Source organism: Pagrus major, chromosome 21 (assembly GCF_040436345.1).
Source record: "Pagrus major chromosome 21, Pma_NU_1.0".
NCBI classification, from domain to species: domain Eukaryota; kingdom Metazoa; phylum Chordata; class Actinopteri; order Spariformes; family Sparidae; genus Pagrus; species Pagrus major.
This window is the reverse complement of record NC_133235.1, coordinates 33,083,404-33,102,755: the sequence shown is the minus strand read 5'-3', so window position 1 is coordinate 33,102,755 and position 19,352 is coordinate 33,083,404. Positions and strand designations below refer to the sequence as shown.

Below are 19,352 nucleotides of genomic sequence, written 5' to 3'. Positions count from 1 at the left end.
TAGAAACAGCCTTGTTTTTATGGATTTCAGTTTGGCTTCAGAGCAACAGTCAGAAACAGAATCAACTTCATGGGCCATGTATGTTGACACCTACAAGTCATTTGACTCTGGTTGTAAGTAGCTCTCAATATACTTTCACACAGCAGCAAGAACAAATGTACAGGAAGATGTGAATATAAGCATACAGCTAAACAAGGACAACAAAGCTAAAGAAAGAGAAGCAAACTGAAACATATAGCTATTATATACAAGTCAGGAGGTGAGGCTGTGCCACCAGGTTCAGTGCTGAGCCCCTTTTGTAATTGTGTCAGTGTGGATGTAAAACTCTACGCTGATGACACTGTTGTTTACACACATGAACAAACAGCAGAGCGAGCTGCTTTGAGAAGAATCAATAAAACAGTATCAACAGATCTCCTTTTATTTCAGCTTCTCAGCTCCCAGGTTTGTCTCCCAGGTGAATAAGACAGGTGAAAGCTGAGACAGTGAGTACTGAGCGCTGAAATCCGAAGAGTGAAAAGTTCCTGGAATTATTCTTTAACTGGAGTCCGTGGTTGTAACTGTCATTGTGTTGTTCATGTGAACAAGTGCAGCTGACGGTGAGAAGGCTGCAGAGCAGAAACCCACACAGCCCGTCTGCTGCAGGAAGGAAGTGCTGGTTGGCTCTCAACAGTTTTTTATGAGTCCTAATAACCACTGAGAACAGATTCACATCTGCTGCTGTACACACTCATCAACTCCTCTCCCTCTCTGGTCTGGTTTGTCTTTTCTCTTGTTGTCTGGAAGCCTTTTTTCCACTGAGCCCTCCACCCACACAAAGTTGACCTGAGCCCAGAGACCAACAGTGACCCCCCACCTGGAGCTCACGTCCATGGACTTTATTTATGGTGATTTTAGCCATCAAAGCTTCACTTTACAGTTCACACTTGGTGTTGATGAGAGCCAACAAGTCCTCATAGAAAACTGACAAAAGGCTTCTTTGTCAGCGGCCTCCAAAACAACACATCTGAGTGTTTTCTGATCTGACGCCTCAGTGGTTCATGTCTGGTGAGGATGTGTCTGTTACACTATCTGGTTGGAGGAGCTCGTTCATGCAAACACATTCTTGTTCATGTTCAGCAACTCAAAGAGCTTTTTGATCAAATAGTCCAAGAAGTGAGGAGCTCCAGGAGCTAGACTCAGGAACTAAATCAGGAGCTTTAGTCTGTTCCTGTCAGCATTTTCACAGCACAAACAACTGTCAAATAAAGGCTTTAAACACAGAAGCTGTGCTGTGATTATTATTTACACTCACTTATTACTGATGCATTTTATGAGTCAGTTTTCCTGTTTGTTACAGTCGAGCAAACTGAGAGAGGTCAACCTGTTGTGATAAGTAACTACAGGCTGCCGTAGTCGCGGCAGGTGACGTCATCAAGAGGCGTACCATCTCCGACCATTTCGTGCCCAAGAGGAATGTGATCCATGAAAGAGCATGTTTTCACAAGAGAGTGCAAAATCCAGGTGAGTCAGTTGAGGCTTTTGTGAGGAGTTTATACGAACTGGCACAGTACTGTAGTTTGAACGGACTAAAGATGAACAAATCAGAGACAGAATTGTTATTGGCATATCTGATAACGATGGATCACAGAAGTTACAGCTCGAGACGGAGCTCTCCCTTGAAAGAACCATTCAAATAGCGCCAGGGCGAACAAATAAAGCAACCGAATGTGAGCCTGCGCTCGGAGTGTGCAGTGGACGCCATGAGACAGGGGAGGCGGCAGTTCCATGGGAAAAGGAGCAGCGACGATGGACAACATGGTAAAATGCATCCCTGCCCAGCCAAGAATAAAAAGTGCAGAAGGTGCAATAAAATTGGACATTTTGAGGCAGCTTGTCAGACGAGGATGCTGAAAGAGGTGGCTGTAACGCCCAGCAGCACCACTGATACAGATGAGATGTTTTTCCTTGGAGAAGTTACTGAAACTGTGTCAGACATAATGGATCAACCTGATTCAGAAAACGAGCGGCTTGTTGACTTACCCGTCAATGGCAGCACTGTGGAATTTAAAATAGACACTGGGGCAGACATTACTGTAATGTCACAGGCTGCATTCAAGAGGCTGCCACAGCGCTCACAGCTGGTCACCGCAAGGAAAGGACCCATCACCAGCCCCGGCGGTGAAGTTAAGAGTATTGGCAAGTTCCTGGCAACAAGTGAGTACAAGGGGAAGAAATACAGATTCTGGGTAACTGTAATTAAAGGGCCATACTCTCACAACCTCCTGGGACGGAGTGTTGCCACAAGCATGGGACTGGTCATGAGAGTCGACGGCATGGACACTGTAATGTCAAGTGATGTGTTGGGGATATTGGTCTGCTCAAGTGTGACCCAGTAAAAATTGAACTAAAAGCTGACTGTGAGCCCAGCTTTACTTATGGCTGGAAGACACATTAGGACCACACTTCCTTTGCTGGAAGACAAGCTACAAGCTACTCCTGTGGACAGACATCAAATCCAGCAGAAGGATGCTCAGACTAAATCAGCCTACCGGTTCTTCCATGACCGCCGTCACTCTGCCCTGCCACTTCCTGAACTTCAGTCTGGGCAGGCCGTCAGAGTGAAACGGGATGGGGAAAAGGGGTGGAAAATGTCTGCTAAGGTCATCAGCAAGTGCAATGAGCCCCGGTCTTACATCGTGAAGACAGACAACGGTGCAGTGCTGCGACGTAATAGGAGAAGCCTGCTGACCATCCAGACCAGCAGCAGCTGCAGCCTGAGGGACCTCCGCTGCAGCTGCCCAGCAGCCCTCCTTCTGTGGCTAGACCCAGCCACAGAGACCCTGCTTATGTCCAGAGACTGAAAGATCCACCTGTGGTGTGTTCACCACCCCAGTCATCCCCACACAGGGCTGTTCAGGTGACATCCAGAGGTCGGGAGGTCAGGGTACCTCTCAGATATAGAGACACTTGAACACTTAATGACACTCACCTTCATGATATTTAGATCAAATATTCAGTTTGAATGAAGAATGGTTTGACACACACACAAATATGAAAATGTGAATTTACTTTGTGAGACAATAAATATATTTTATACTGAAATAAATGTTTTTCTTTATTGTTTATCAGGTCAAATGTGTTTACCAGCGTATAATAGGAACAACAATAATGTCAGTAATACTCCTCATTTACTGCTGTGTGTTTTTTATCCACTAGATGTCACTGTGGGTTTGTCGTCAGTAAAATAAGAGGTCGGAGCGTCATCGTGTCGTCATGGCGACCGTCATCAGCATCACGTGGATGTCCCTGCACTTCCTGTGAGCGACCACAGGGTGGTGGTGTTTCTCTGTGATGTTTAATGTCAGCACCAGCAGCAAACACAGAAATCCAGCATGTGATCAACTCCTTCCAGTGGTTCTGGTGCTCCTTCCAGGGAACAGCACCAGAACCACTGCTTCACATATGAGGAGCACAGCTGGACTTCGTCTTTACAAACTAACCCTCTGAACTTTATCTGACGTTCTGCTGGAGATCCCAAAGTTTACACAAATACCAAATGTGTCAGGCTGGATTTTGGGGAAATGTGTGTAAAATGATGCAGCAGACATGTTGAAATGTTCCATTTGATGGAGTCTTGGCTTTGAATCTTTCACTCAGTGAAACATCATGTAGCTTTAATGAAGAGACTGAACAACAGGAGACACAATAAAGATGTGACACTGTGTGGAAAAGGTTTGATGTGTCATAGAAATGAAATGATTGAGTGAAATGACAGAAATGTAAGGGGACGTTTAAGGCTTCAAATCACAGTGGAGGAGTTTTGTGGATTTGTACTTTAGTCTTTTCATCACAGCTGTTCAACAACAGATAACAGTCTGTGCTACTAAATTCACCACCAACCTGAATGTGTTTGTGCTCACATCAATGTTTGTTTCTATTTCTATCACACAGCAGCTTCAGCCGAGCCGTCGATCGGCAGCGGCGGCCTTATCTGTGCGCCGCAGGGGCTGATGGGAGCTCTGAGGACCTGTTAGAAACCACGTGGCCCTCGTCTGATCTCGCAGCTCGTCCTCGTTTGGCCTCAGCTGCGTCAGAGCGCCACTTCTCCCCAGGTTCACCAGAGGAAACACCACTGCACAAAATGCTTTTCCTCCCAGCTGCTGCTCTGTGCTGTCTGTGTTCAGGTGAGTGTTTCCAGCCAATCAGGAGCCAACAAAGTCCACCTGGAACAAACACTGTCACACTGACCTTCATCTATGTGTCTGCTTCTCTACAGCGCTGGTTGCCATGGCAGCACAGCTGATTCAGGACGATTTAACATTGACCAGGAGAGTTGATGGAGACGTCTCCTTCAGCTGTCGAGGAACTGACCAGTGTGACTCTAACCTGCCATATGTATGGTGGTACGAGAAGAAAGACACAGAAACATTCACAGTGATTCTACTTATTAAGTTGAGTGATTGTAACATAGAGCACAGGTACGATCATCCTCAGAAAAATGATTTCTCAGCTGTGAATAATCAGAACGGCTGTGAGTTGAAGATCCAGAAAGTTAAACTCCTTCATTCAGCCACCTACTACTGCTACTGTTTGGTCGCCCACAGTGAGAAATGATCCGAGCAGCCTGAACAAAAACCAACAGATGAACAGATGTCAAACAGTGTTTGTGACAGGAAGAGAGCAGTAAGCCACAGCTCAGGTTCACATATTTCACCTCCATCTCAGCCACAGTCACAAACACACTGAACTGAGGGATTTATTTCATATTATATTTATTTATATTTTGATCAGATATTCCAGCAGGTTTATTGTTGTTTCACACAGTGAGGAAAAAGGACACAAACACAAACACAATGATAAAATAAAGAGGAAAATAATTCAATGACAAACTCAAACATAATCCAGATGAATCAGTAAAACAACAAACATACTTCAGAATATTTCAATAAAATGATCTCAAACATAATCAAATGTTTACAGCCCAACGTCCTGCTGCTGAATAAAGTCCATCCGTCCCTCACAACACTAATGTCTCTGAATGAAAACACTTCCAGCAGCACTTGTTGTTTAACACCTTTCAGCAGATTTCACCACATCATTTCACTTTATTACATTTTAAAAGACAAATCTTGGACACACGTCAGCTCAGGACTTTGTCCTTCTAGCAGCGGCTTATTAGGACGCTCGTCTTGTTGGACACATTTCCATCAGTGTCCTGTGGATGTTTCTGCTTCCCAGAGGATGAACCCTAACATTTATGGTGACCTCCTGACCTTTCCTCTAGCGCCACCATCAGGACAAAAGTGTCTCCAGACCGACACTTCAGCATCTGGAAAGTTAATGACTTGATTTTGAATCAACTGACTGAAAACTTTAAAGAATGAAACACTTTGTAACATTTAAAGCTGCACAAGTCAAGATTTTATATGAACAGAGGCTGAAATGACTTTGTGTCATCAAGGGCCGACAACAAACAAACAAACAAACAAACAAACAAACATGGCCACAAAGGTCACATGTTTAAGAAGTGTTTCACTGCTCTTGTTGAAGAGGTAGAAAACCTACAACTCCCAGAATGCACTGGGCTGCACTGGACCAATAAAATCACTGTGAGGTGGGCGGGGCTTGGTTTTGGCTCGTCCGTTCTGAAACAGGAAACAAAATGGTGTCAGGCTGGTAACAAAGGATCTGGTACTAAAATGTGTTTGTGAAAACATTTGAGGTGAGAAACAGTCGATGCAGGAACAGAATCTGTGTTTAGATTTGATCAGCATCGCCTCGTTTGACAGATTGACACAGAGACTCAATCCACTTCTGTACTCTTTGTGTCCGGAGAGGCCAGACGGACAGAAATGTACAAGTCAATGGTAGTTTGAACAATATGTATTAAAGTTGGGGTCGGTCAGAGCCACACTTTCTCAGGTGTGTGCTTTATGCTAACGTTAGCTGCTACAGGAGTGCGTTGCTGCCGCAGCAGCTCTGTTATTGGCTCAGGGGGTCTGTGCGTGTGCTTTGTGCTACTTGTTTAGCGGCTGAACGACAGTCTGTCACTGCCGCTGCTGCTCATCGCTCTGTGGCTCAGGGGCTGTGTGCTTTGTGTTCCTGAGTTATCAAGCTGCTGAAGAGCAGGCTCAGAGGCTGTGGACAGTGAAAGCAGCACATCGTCATCGCTAACCATACCCAACCACCTCATGTCTCACTCACAGAAGAGACCAGCTGACATTATCATCATGAACGTGAACAACAAACATGGCTGTTGTTAGTACTCACCGCTGTCCAGCTAGCATGTTAGCATTGGGAACTTTGGCTGCACTTTCTCTGCCATTCTTGTGCCACTAGCTCGCTAACAGCTATAGCAAACATCACCTCGCCCTGTGGAAGACTCCGGTCATACGCAGTGATGCAGAGTGCAAAGGTCAGAGTGCGAGCAGACAGACAGGTACGTATGTAGACAGACAGGTAGCCTGTCCAATCATTTCATACGGGTCAAATAGAACCATTGGACGGGCTTATTAGAGCCTGCAGCAGCCACAGATACTGGATTTATGTTCTGTTATTTGTCAGAGCGTTTGATTTATTGATTGCTGTCGGGATGTTCACAGATTTTCTATCAATATAACAAAGATGCTTCTAGAATAACTGAGCGACCCGAGTTTGAACAGAGAGCATTCAGAATCCTGTCAAACTGACAGAATGGCAGGATTCAGAGGAAAAATGGTCCAGAGAGAGTCAGAGAAAACTTCTTCAAGCAAAGGTCCAGAAGATCATCATCTGTAACCTGCGTTATAGCAACAATATGTAGAGATGTGTATTTTGTGCGATTTGCCAACACAACTGTGTGAATACAAATTCCAGGTTTCTGTAACAATTTGTCAGATGTAATGAAACGTTACGTTTTAACTACAAACAAAACACTCAAAGTTTGAACAAGTGCTTCACACAACACAGCTCTGCGTCTGTCTGCAGACTTTTATTTAGTGAAGCTGTCTCTGACCACTAAAAGCCAGTCTGAGACTCTGTCTTCTGTCTTTTGTCTCTCGCTCGGTCACTGTCTCTGTCTCTGCTCTTAATTTCCTGTCAGCGTCCTCTTCTGTCTCTTCACCTTTGTCATGATGTCCATGGAGGCTGCTGAGCCCGGTTCTGTTGCCCGTTCCGGCCCCGGACCTAAAGCCCTCCTCCTCCTGGCGGTCTGAAGCTGCTGTGACAGCAGTGTAAACACCAACACTCCCCGGCGGTGCTCCGAGCAGAGTCAGCTAGCAGAGCTAAGTCGTAGCTAACGTTAGCATCAGGTGGAGGCAGAGCAGCCGGAGGACATCAGAGGGAAAACCACAAAACATTTCTCCATAAAATATGATCCAGTTGGACTAAAGTCACTGATATGGTGCTGTGTGTGATGTGCTGCTGTAAAGAGTTACACACTGTGATGCTCCCCGCTCACCACAGTTACATAATGCAGAGACAAGTGACAGGAGGGCGGAGTGGCTGAGACAGAGACACCATTCACTCTGTTACAAATCACAGGCACATTACAATGATTTTGTAACCCACTCCTTCTGCACCCACTGCCTCCCTCTACACCCCCTGGGACTCTGCGCTGTGTTTCTGATGTGTGCTATCAAAGCAGGTTCTGGATTGTGGTTCTGACCTGATAGAACTTTATTGGCTCACAATAAAAACTCTTGTCTGTGCTGCTGAACACCACAGTGGCTCCTGGCTCCAGAACCTGACAGGGTAGTGCAAAGTCAGCTTTCAATGGAAAATACATTCAAGTACAAACAAAAACAAAAACTCTGAAAACAATTCAAATATTTTTTAAATAAAGATTTCTGTGAATGTAAATTGAACGCTAGCATGCTAACCAGCTAGCTCTCATATCATTTCAGCTGGGACATGTTGACATGTATGTGAAGGCAGGTTTGCTCCTCAGCCTGATAAGTCAACAACATAAACTCACAAAATGTCCAGATAGAAAATATTTTGACACCTTTTCTCCTCACAAACAGAAAAACACAACTGTACACCTTCTGAATTCAAGTTTCTGTCACACTGATGTTCTTAGTGGAGAGTAGAGGAGCCAGATGCAGACACGGGACACACAGAAAGTTACAATCAACACAAATTAACTTTACGAGGAACAAAACAAGGCAGAAGAGTCGAGGTCTCAGGCAGATCGTCTGGAGGCTGGTGAGGAGGGGAAAGAGACCTGTGGAGCTGTAGACCTCAGGACAATGGACACAGCAGGTCTGGAGGGTGAAGGCCTGGACGCTGGCCACACAGATGGAGCCACACTGGAGGCTGGGCTGGGAAACAACCAGACTGGTGGAGCCGCTCTGCAGGACGACCCTGAAGGCCCGTGGTGCTGGTGGAGCAGCTCTAGAGGACTGGTGGGACCGGTGGTAAAGGAGGGATCTCTACAGGGGCGGCCGGCCAATAGAGGGCGAGAGGGCGTCGCCCTCCTTGAGCCACAAAAAAAGAAAATAATAAATGTAATTTATTATTATCATCATCTTCAGTATTATAATTTTCTTCATGAATGATTAAACTCTACCAGCTTTTACAACAGTGTGTCCTGTTTCTGAACACCTTATCAAACCAGTTGCAGCAGCAGCCATGTCTGTCCCTTTAGGGAGATTTCAGTCTGGTTGAAAATCGTCCAGACGCTCTGATCAACTTCCATTCTGAAGCTTTTAGGCTCAGCAATGCACCTCTATGGCTTCCTGGAGGCTTCAACACGTTTTCTTGGATGCTCCTCTTTCCAACCTGGAATGTTTTTCTTCTGACTTTGTTGATTTCATTTGCTTCATCAGCTCTTATTGTGGAAACAACATGGCCACTACATAGAAGATGTGATTAAGTTTATTGCTGAGATGGTTTCAGCAACACGTTGACAGAGGTTTCCGCTAAAATATTGCTCTACGGTCGGAGGCTCATGTCTCTGATTATTCTGACACCACGGTCAAGTCAACATGGCTAACGTTACCACAACTCAGAGGAGGAAATCCATCGTGTTGTTGAGAGAAATACGGCTCAGTCGTCATAGTTATCAGGATGAACTGGCAATTAAACAATTAGAAACACCCAGAGCAAGTTTAACCGTCAAGAAGTATCTACTGAGGGAGGGAAGTCGTATCACCATGAATCTTTGCAGTAACATGGTCAGTGTTTTCCTCTTATATCTGATGTTTTTGGATTAATATTGCAGCTGCATTAATGTGTATGTGCCATTTTACTGCAGGTTGAGCTCATTTTAACTACTTGATGCACTGTTGGCTGGTTTAATCTACAGCAATGCATCATATTCTCTAAGAGTTTATTGAGCTGAAGAAGGAGGAGACTGTTGTCAACACATAAAGGAACACTTCATCCTTCAGTTCATCACAAACGTTCAACATCAACACATCTGGAGATTCATGGTTTTCACTGGACAGGAAGGTGATGAAAAACTGTAATCTGAAAAGTTCAAAGTAACTAAAGCTGTCAGACAAATGTAGTGGAGTAAAAAGTCAAATATTTGCCTCTGGGTAGAAGCATAAAATAGCATCAAATGGAAATATTCAATTATCAGAATCAGAATAAGAATCAGAATACTTTATTAATCCAGGGGAAATTGTTTTTGTTCCAGATGCTCCATGTAAAGTAGAAATAGAAATATAGCATGAATGGAAGAGATTAAGATAAAGATATAAATAAAATAGTAAAGTAGACAATCTCAAGTGTTCAATGACCACTACAAGTATTTACAGATATACAGTGCATTATATATATGGTATGGAAAATATACATAGATACACATATATTTACATATATAAATATATATAGCCATTTAAGTCCGATCATCAGAGGGAGGAGTTGTAAAGTTTAATGGCCACAGGTAGGAATGACTTCCTGTGGTGCTCAGTGATGCATTTGGGAGCAATTAGTCTCTCGCTGAGGGTTCTCCTCTGTTTGACCAGAGCGTTGTGGAGAGGGTGAGAGCCATACTGCAGTATCGCCCACAACTTCGACAGCATCCTCCTGTCTGACACTGCTGTCAAAGTGTCCAGCTCTACACCCACAACGCCACTGGCTTTCCTGATCAGTTTGTTGAGTCTGTTGGCATCTGCTACTCTCAGTCTGCTGCCCCAGCACCAGAGATGTCAAAAGTATTCACATCCATTACTCAGGTAGAAGTATAGATACTAGGGTTCAAAAATACTTCTGTAGAAGTTGAAGTATCAACTCAAGCTTTTTACTCAAGTAAAAGTGTAAAAGTACTGGTTTCAAAACTACTTAAAGTATAAAAGTAAAAGTAATGTAAGGGGAAAAAATGCCATTAAGGACAAAAGCTTAGGCCGCGCCACAGGGGCCTGTAGTGCACTACCCCACCTCCCCAAAAAAACATTTTTCTAAAGGCCATAATGACTATAATGTTATGGGGCGATGGATCGCGTACAAATCAATAGGGTGTCGGACAGGGTTGGAATTTCGTCATTTTAGGGGCACCAAGGCCACATGACAGGGCACAAAGGCCATTGAGTAAAATTCCATGGTTTTACCTTTCAGATTAATACCATAACAACCTAATTTATAATAAGACATGGATTATGTATTAAAACATTTTTTAATGTCAATATCAAGTTAATGTTACATTAGAAAACAGTTTTTTTAAAGTACATACAAAAAAGAGTGTAAAAGAGTGTAATTCACACAGAAAGTCGGCGCCGCGGCTCCAAAAGAGGCGTGACGGTACGTGTGTTTTTTTCAACGTGTTTTCCCCGGTGTCCTCCTGTTAATCTAAACATGTGTCCGCTGACTGTTTACAATCATATGGATGCTGTTATAATGTGCTGTGATTGGGATCCCACAAAGTTACGTTTTTCTCTTAATTACATAATCGCCATCAGTAAACGGGATGCTGTCTGACTCTATCACTTGCGGGGAGGGAGGCTGTTTATGGGGAAAAGTTCACTGAAGTCTTCACCGCAACAAACAGTTGGCGAGTTAAAGTTTTTTGCCGCGGACGCTGTTTTTCAGGCAGAAATGTGACGAAGAGTCAGTCGGACAGATACTTCTCCATGAATAACTGCGGTATTTTTTTCCTCATATAAGTTGCCAAAGACACAACCAGTTACTACGTTACTGTTGTATGGTCATGTAACGTTGCTTTGTGGGACATTTATCTATATTTTGTTGAGTGAAGGATCTGTACAGTTATCAGACAGTGAACACCAGACCGACACGCCCCCGCTCCGCGCCGCCGGCTTATCCGTTCACACTGGTTTGGTTCGCCAATACTGTGCCTCTCCGGAGGCGCATCAGAGGTGCAGCGAAATTTCACAAGTAACTAGGCTATTTTTAAAATGTAAGGAGTAGAAAGTACAGATAATTGCTTGAAAATGTAAGGAGTAGAAGTAAAGAGTTGGCTGAAAAATAATTACTCCAGTAAAGTATAGATACCCAAAATTTCTACTTAAGTAAGGTAACGAAGTACAAATACTTCGTTACCAGACACCTCTGCCCAGCACACAACAGCAAACAGAAAAGCACTGGCCACCACAGACTCATAAAACATCCTCAGCATAGTTCGGCAGATGTTAAAGGAGCGGAGCCTCCTCAGAAAATAGAGGCGGCTCTGTCCCTTCTTGTAAAGGACTTCAGTGTTCTTAGTCCAGTCCAGTTTACTGTCGATGAACACCTCCAGATATTTGCAGTGTTCAACGATGTCCACGTTCTGCCCCAGGATGGACACTGGGGTCACTGGTGTCCTGGTTCTCCTCAGATCCACCACCAGCTCTTTGGTCTTTGTTGTATTGAGCTGCAGGTGGTTCATCTCACACCATGTGACAAAGTTGTCCACCACAGCCCTGTATTCAGCCTCCTCACTCTTGCTGATACATCCAACGACAGCAGAATCATCAGAAAACTTCTGAAGATGGCAAGACTCAGTCTGGTAGCTGAAGTCCGTGGTGTAAAGGGTGAAGAGGAAAGGAGAGAGGACAGTCCCTTGTGGGGCCCCGGTGTTGCTGACTACTGCATCTGACACACAGTGCCGCAAGCGCACATACTGTGGTCGGCCAGTGAGGTAATCCACAATTCAGGACACATGGGGGGGATCCACCAGCATCACCGTCAGCTTGTCACCCAGTAGAGCAGGCCTGATGGTATTGAAAGCACTGGAGAAGTCAAAGAACGTGACCCTCACAGTGCTCCCCGGCTTGTCCAGGTGGGTGTAGACACAGTTCAGCAGGTAGATGATGGCATCCTCAACTCCAATCCGGGGCTGGTAGACGAACTGGAGGAGGTCCAGGTGTGGCCTGACCATAGGCCTGAGCTGCTCCAGGACGAGTCTCTCCAGGGTCTTCGTGATATGTGACGTCAGTGCCACCGGTCGGTAGTCCGAGAAACCATTGGGCTGCGGCGTCTTTGGCACTGGAATGAGGCAGGACGTCTTCCATATCACAAGGACCCTCTGGAGGCTCAGGCTCATGTTGAAGACATGATGAAGCACTCCACAGAGCTGTTCGGCGCAGGCTCTGAGAACCCGTGGGCTGACAGTGTAAACAGTGCAGGTCGAGGACGGGGGGAGTTGGAGTCCATAGTGAGAGGAGAGCAGGTAGCATGGGAGCCAAAGGAGGTGTGAGGAGTGGGTGATGGGTGTGAGGGGCTCATAAAGTTGGATGGGGTGCTATCAGGAGGAGGAGGGGAGGTCAGAAGCGGTGGTGGCTGGAGACAGTCAACAGGAGAGCCAGCAGGGGCCGGGGCTGCAGTATCAAACCTATTGAAGAGCAGATTTCTCATTGGCCCTAGCCACACTACCACCAGCTCCACTGCTAGTTGGTCTGAAGCCAGTGATGGTCCTCATACCACTCCAGACCTCCCTCATGTTATTCTGCTGGAGTTTCCTCTCCAGCTTCCTTCTGTAGCTGACCTTAGCCTCTTTGATCTTGGCATTCAGGGTCCTCTGAATGTCCCTCGGCTCCTCCCTGTTGCCACCTCTGAAAGCCCTCTTCTTCTGGTTGAGTATAGCTTTGATGTCTTTTGTTACCCAAGGCTTGTTGTTTGGGTAACAACGCACAGTCCTTGCTGGGACAATGCCGTCCACACTGAAATTGATGTAGTCCGTAATGCACTCAGTAATGCACTCAGTAAGTACATTCCTGTCAGCCTCAAAACAGCCCTGCAGTGCCTCATAGCAGTCCTCTGACCATGTCCTCACTGTCTTTGTGGTCACAGGAAGCCTCTTCACTAGAGGCACATAGCAGGGGGTGAGAAGCACCAAGTTGTGATCTGATCTTCCCAGCGGGGGAAGAGACGTGGAGGTGTGTGCGTCCTTTACATTAGCATACAGCAGGTCCAGGGTCTTCTCCTCTCTGGTTTTACAGGTCACATACTGGGTGAATTTCGTGAGTGTTTTTTTAATGGAGACACGGTTAAAGTCACCCGAGATTATAATGAGAGCACTCCGCCATAGCGATCCTTTCCCTCTGCATCCCCGTGTGTTTTCCTCCAAACTTCAGCAGGGATATCCTCCATCACCGTAGCCAAGCCGGCGGCTTCAGCTCTATCAGCTGATCCCCGGAGTAAACGGTGCGGTGTTGCTGAGCGACGGTCGAGTGGCAGAGTAACAGGAGCGATTCCACCACAAACGAAACAACAAAATCTCTCCACACAAGTAAGGTTAGAGAGGACGTGAGCAGGAGGGACTGGAACAGGCTGCATACGCCGTGGCGCATGGGCACTTAAGCAAGTAAAGTGAGTCAATTGAATTTAAATTGAACATTCCCAACACTGCATTTATATCTCCTCAACAGTTGAACTGTAAATAGTTTTATTAATTGCACATTATCAGGCCCAGTGCCACTGTCCTTTATTTGGCTCTAAGATGTAGTTACCTTTACATCTAAAGGTGTCTTGAGGGTGAACTCATGAATGTGACCCATCTGTTGATGATCACTGTGTAATGTTCATCCAAACTGTACAAATAGGTCACTGCAACATGACAATATCAGCTGCCTTCATTTACCTAAGTCACCTTAGACATCATCACAACAGTTGCCCCCCTGAGAGATTTGGCAGGAGCTGTCACTGGAGCTGGTGGAGCTGTCAGAGTCAGGAAAACAAGAGGTTACAGAACCACAGCCACAGGAGACTGATTCAGCACAGGAACTGGAGACAGCTGCAGCTCAGCTCAGACAGGTTGCTGCAGAACAGGAACAGAGGACTGCTGCAAGGCAGAACAGGAGGCCGGCAGCTGGAGGTCTGGACGGGCATCAGGAAACACCGCTGGTCCGGCTCTGGAGCGAGTCTGCTGACCCGCCGACAAGGAAGCGGGAACAGGTGTCGACTGGGCCACAAACTGAGGACCAGGAACTGGTGGACCTGCTGGTGGAGCTAGATAAAAAGTCAGAATCACCAAAGTCAATGAATGAAGTTCATCCTCTGAGGACCAAGAATGTCTGTAGAAAATGTCATGTCAGTCCATCCATCCATCCTTTGGTCCAGGTCCAATCCATGTGGACTAAAGTAGTGGAGCGACAGACATCAGCATCCATAGAGCAACACTGCTAGTGTGTCTAAAAAGACAATAAAAGAAGAGACAGTCATGTTGATATGAACATTAGAGAAACACATCATGGAGCTGAAATATGATCCTGCTTCATCGTTTGGACTCGTTCACCTCAGCTGACACGTTCAACAGCGCACAGGTTTTTGTATTACTCTGTCTCACTGTGGGAGGAAACAGAGTTTACATCTTTGGCTCTGGAACTAAACTGTTTGTATCAGGTAAGAATAAAGCTTCATTTTCCTTCAGTTGTTTTACTGAACAAGTTGAAAATGTGTTTTTAATGAGTTTCTGCTGCTTCAGGCTTTACATGTTAGTTTGTTCATAATTAGTAGAGAATTCTTGCAGCCATGCAGCTATTGTTACATAAAAAGGTTCATAACTCCTGAAAAGATGTTTAAATCTCACTGCACAACTGAAGTTCTTCTTTATTTCTGCAGGAGATCAAACTGATTCCTATAGAAAAAGTTTGATATTGACAATGTTACAAATATACAGTATTTGATCCTCTCAGTAATTCAGCACCATCTCTTGTTTTTATAAAACAACATCATATATGATATTAAACATCATTTAATATATGTCAGGAAATGTATCTGAAAAACACATAACTTTAAATATGTTGTATAGGATAATTAATAAGTCTTTATTAAATGGTCAAACAGACCTCATGACAATTGTATTTTATATGATGGTACATATGTCTTTTAGTGTGAGATATATTTATACATGAAGACAAACACATACTGAATATGATATTACAATAAATATAATATAAATATATATTTAAAAAAATCATATAGTATGATAAACAATGGCACATGCAAATATGTATTTTTATGGTGATTGACTTTTAAATAATTGATAGATAATAATAAATATATTAATTAATAATTTCATGTATAATTTAAACAAAAAAAAAGAATAATTCCAAACCTAATTTCAAATATTTAAAAGTAAATGTATTTGCAGGGCTTGATGGTAAATATTGTGTACGACATGCTGTTTTCAATAAGACATATTATGTTATATTATATTATATTATATTATATTATATTATATTATATTATATTATATTGTCACATTTAATTTAAGCACATGTGAAGTTCCTTTAAAGGATCAATAAATTCTTACCTTTTTTCATATTATATTACAAAGCAGTTGTTATTCATATTTGACATATCTGAACATATCATTGTAATTGTGTATAAATGTAAAAATACTGAAAAAACATTATAATATTATTGATGTACTGACTTGTTTTTCTTTAGCGGCTGGACTAAAGTACGCGGTGGTAAATCTGTCATATGTTAGACATGTTGTAATTACTTTTAAAAGTATTTCATGTGAAGGTCAATATATATTTTATTGTAAAATATATATTAACATAATAATTAAAGAAGCTTTTGTATTTTGCAAAAGAACATTTTCATAATTATATCATATTTTATATCATTAAACGAACAAAGTTTTACCTTCTTTTATATTAAATTACATCTTTTTTCAAATAAGTCATATGAAAACATGTATTTGTAATTGTGTATTAAGTGCAAATATTTATGAAAAACATGAAATTCAAGATGCATTTTTTAAAAAATATTTATAATATGTGGTGGATAAACATTAAAATAGCAGCGCGTACTAAACTTGAGGGTGAATATGTCCTTTATTATAATATGTCTTTTATCATGATACACATGAAGATTTTCCATTGTATGAAAATATGATGTTATATTATTATTAGTAATAGTCATAATAATGATGAATGTGCACATTGAAAGAAAGAAGTGCTGAACACATGATGTTGTTTGTCCCCATATAACATATGATGACATGACATGATGAGTGTGTTTGATGTGCAGGTGAATCCAGTCTATGTGTTGGACTTTGTGCTGTATTGATGAGTAGTTTAGTGATCAGAGTCCATGTAGTTTCCAGGATCACACTGAATGCAGTGCAGTGCTGTAAGCTGCTGTTGACTGTGTCAATGTGTGTCTGTGCTGCTTGTTGCTGCTGTCAAACTTCAGATGACCAGGTAGTGAAGCCCGTGGTGAGCGTGTACCCAGCAGCATCCAGAGCCCACCTGGAGGGGAAGAGCTCCCTGCTGTGTGTGGCCTCAGCCATGTCTCCTCCTCTGGTCCGGTTCTCCTGGAACAGACGAAAGGAGAATGAGGAGGAGTGGCTCCCTGCTGAGGGAGAGCAGCTGGAGCTCAGAGAGTCGGGACGCACCGCCGCCATCTTGCTGGTTGACGGGGACGCTCTCTACACGTATAAATACCGCTGCTCCGTCCAGCACGAGGGGGGCACAGTGGAGGCCCAAAGAGAACAAGGTAATGAAGGCTTGGTGACTGTGTTCAGCAGTGATTCAGCTTCATGTGGAGACGCTGTCAAAGAGAGCAGAGGAGCAGAGGACTGACATTTCTTTTGGCCTCCTCTTCTGTTTCAGAGGTTCCAGCTCCAGCAGCCTCCTGTCCTCCAGAGAGAGAGCCAGCAGACCTGCCAGCTCTGCAGCAAGCCGACTGTAAGATCTTGATAAAGCAGAAAGTCAAATGCTGTCCAGGGCCTCTAAAAAGCTTGTTGGGTCCCTGACTTATTGTATTTAATAAGGGCCTTTGAGCTTTCATTCAAATTGAAGCTGAAACCTGTCTTCATGTAAAGATGGTTGTCCCGTCTGGAAAAGTCCAAGTTCTACTGATGAAAATGTGATGATATTCTGATGAAATTAACACTGTCTGCCTGTCTGTCTGTGTGTCTGTCTGTCTGTCAGTGTCCTTCCAGTCTCAGTGCAGGGTGAAGCTGCTCTGTGTGCTCTACACAGTGCTGATAGTGAAGAGTCTGGTGTACTGCTGTGGACTCTCTCTGCTGATGATCCTCTGAAACAAGGGACCGTCCACCAACTGCACACATGCTGACTGACTGTTTTCTGCTCGCCTTTTCTCACCATCAAATCTCATTAGTTCATCTCATTGATCACTTTGATCAGCATTCACAAATGTCAATTTTCATGTTTTGTGGTTGGTTGTAAAATGTGTCTTTTTGTGCACAGGTTAGATACAGTCATCCTACATATATAAATACATATATACACGTATAAATTTGCAGTGACTGAGTATAAATTCTGTGGTATAGTGTTATTTTCATCCTCTAGTTTATTTCCACTTTGAATTGTGACTTGTATAATAATAGAAAATGAAGCTGAATCATTAGCTGTGTGCTAGATATTTGATTGTTTTAGTATTTTTCTCTTCTTGTCTTTCTTTTTAATACATTATGCAGAGTGTGGCAGCTTTGTTGAATTCTTTCAGTGTAACATTCTCAATAAAGTGAAAAATCACAGTGTGTTTTAGAAACAGCCTTGTTTTTATGGATTTCAGTTTGGCTTCAGAGCAACAGTCAGAAACAGAATCAACTTCATGGGCCATGTATGTTGACACCTACAAGTCATTTGACTCTGGTTGTAAGTAGCTCTCAATATACTTTCACACAGCAGCAAGAACAAATGTACAGGAAGATGTGAATATAAGCATACAGCTAAACAAGGACAGCAAAGCTAAAGAAAGAGAAGCAAACAGAAACATATAGCTATTATATACAAGTCAGTAGGTGAGGCTGTGCCACCAGGCTCAGTGCTGAGCCCCTTTTATAATTGTGTCAGTGTGGATGTAAAACTCTACGCTGATGACACTGTTGTTTACACACATGAACAAACAGCAGACCGAGCTGCTTTGAAGCTACAGCTGCTATAAAATGATCACACAGCAGCTTCATCAAAAGTTTAAATGAATAAATTGTCTTTGTATTGAGTTTCTTAAAAATTGCAGAAACTCAGTAAAGCCTCAGGAAACTCAGGAAACTGTCACCTTGCCATCCTGAGTTCAGGATTTGAGCTGTTTGTCTCCCAGGTGAATAAGACGGATGAAAGCTGAGACAGTGAGTACTGAGCGCTGAAATCAAACTGAAGTTCCTGGAATTATTCTTTAACTGGAGTCCGTGGTTGTAACTGACATTGTGTTGTTCATGTGAACAAGTGCAGCTGACGGTGAGAAGGCTGCAGAGCAGAAACCCACACAGCCCGTCTGCTGCAGGAAGGAAGTGCTGGTTGGCTCTCAACGGTTTTTTATGAGTCCTAATAACCACTGAGAACAGATTCACATCTGCTGCTGTACACACTCATCAACTCCTCTCCCTCTCTGGTCTGGTTTGTCTTTTCTCTTGTTGTCTGGAAGCCTTTTTTCCACTGAGCCCTCCACCCACACAAAGTTGAACTGAGCCCAGAGACCAACAGTGACCCCCCACCTGGAGCTCACGTCCATGGACTTTATTCATGGTGATTTTAGCCATCAAAGCTTCACTTTACAGTTCACACTTGGTGTTGATGAGAGCCAACAAGTCCTCATAGAAAACTGACAAAAGGCTTCTTTGTCAGCGGCCTCCAAAACAACACATCTGAGTGTTTCCTGATCTGACGCCTCAGTGGTTCATGTCTGGTGAGGATGTGTCTGTTACACTATCTGGTTGGAGGAGCTCGTTCATGCAAACACATTCTTGTTCGTGTTCAGCAACTCAAAGAGCTTTTTGATCAAATAGTCCAAGAAGTGAGGAGCTCCAGGAGCTAGACTCAGGAACTAAATCAGGAGCTTTAGTCTGTTCCTGTCAGCATTTTCACAGCACAAACAACTGTCAAATAAAGGCTTTAAACACAGAAGCTGTGCTGTGATGTCATTATTTACACTCACTTATTACTGATGCATTTTATGAGTCAGTTTTCCTGTTTGTTACAGTCGAGCAAACTGAGAGAGGTCAACCTGTTGTGATAAGTAACTACAGG

The 19,352-nt window shown here is 43.6% G+C and overlaps 1 pseudogene; it reads left to right on the top strand.

Moving 5' to 3' along the window:
• Window positions 1–4,123: 4,123 nt before the first annotated feature.
• On the top strand, window positions 4,124–17,860 carry LOC141016697 (immunoglobulin lambda-1 light chain-like; annotated as a pseudogene).
• The last annotated feature ends 1,492 nt before the right edge of the window (window positions 17,861–19,352 follow it).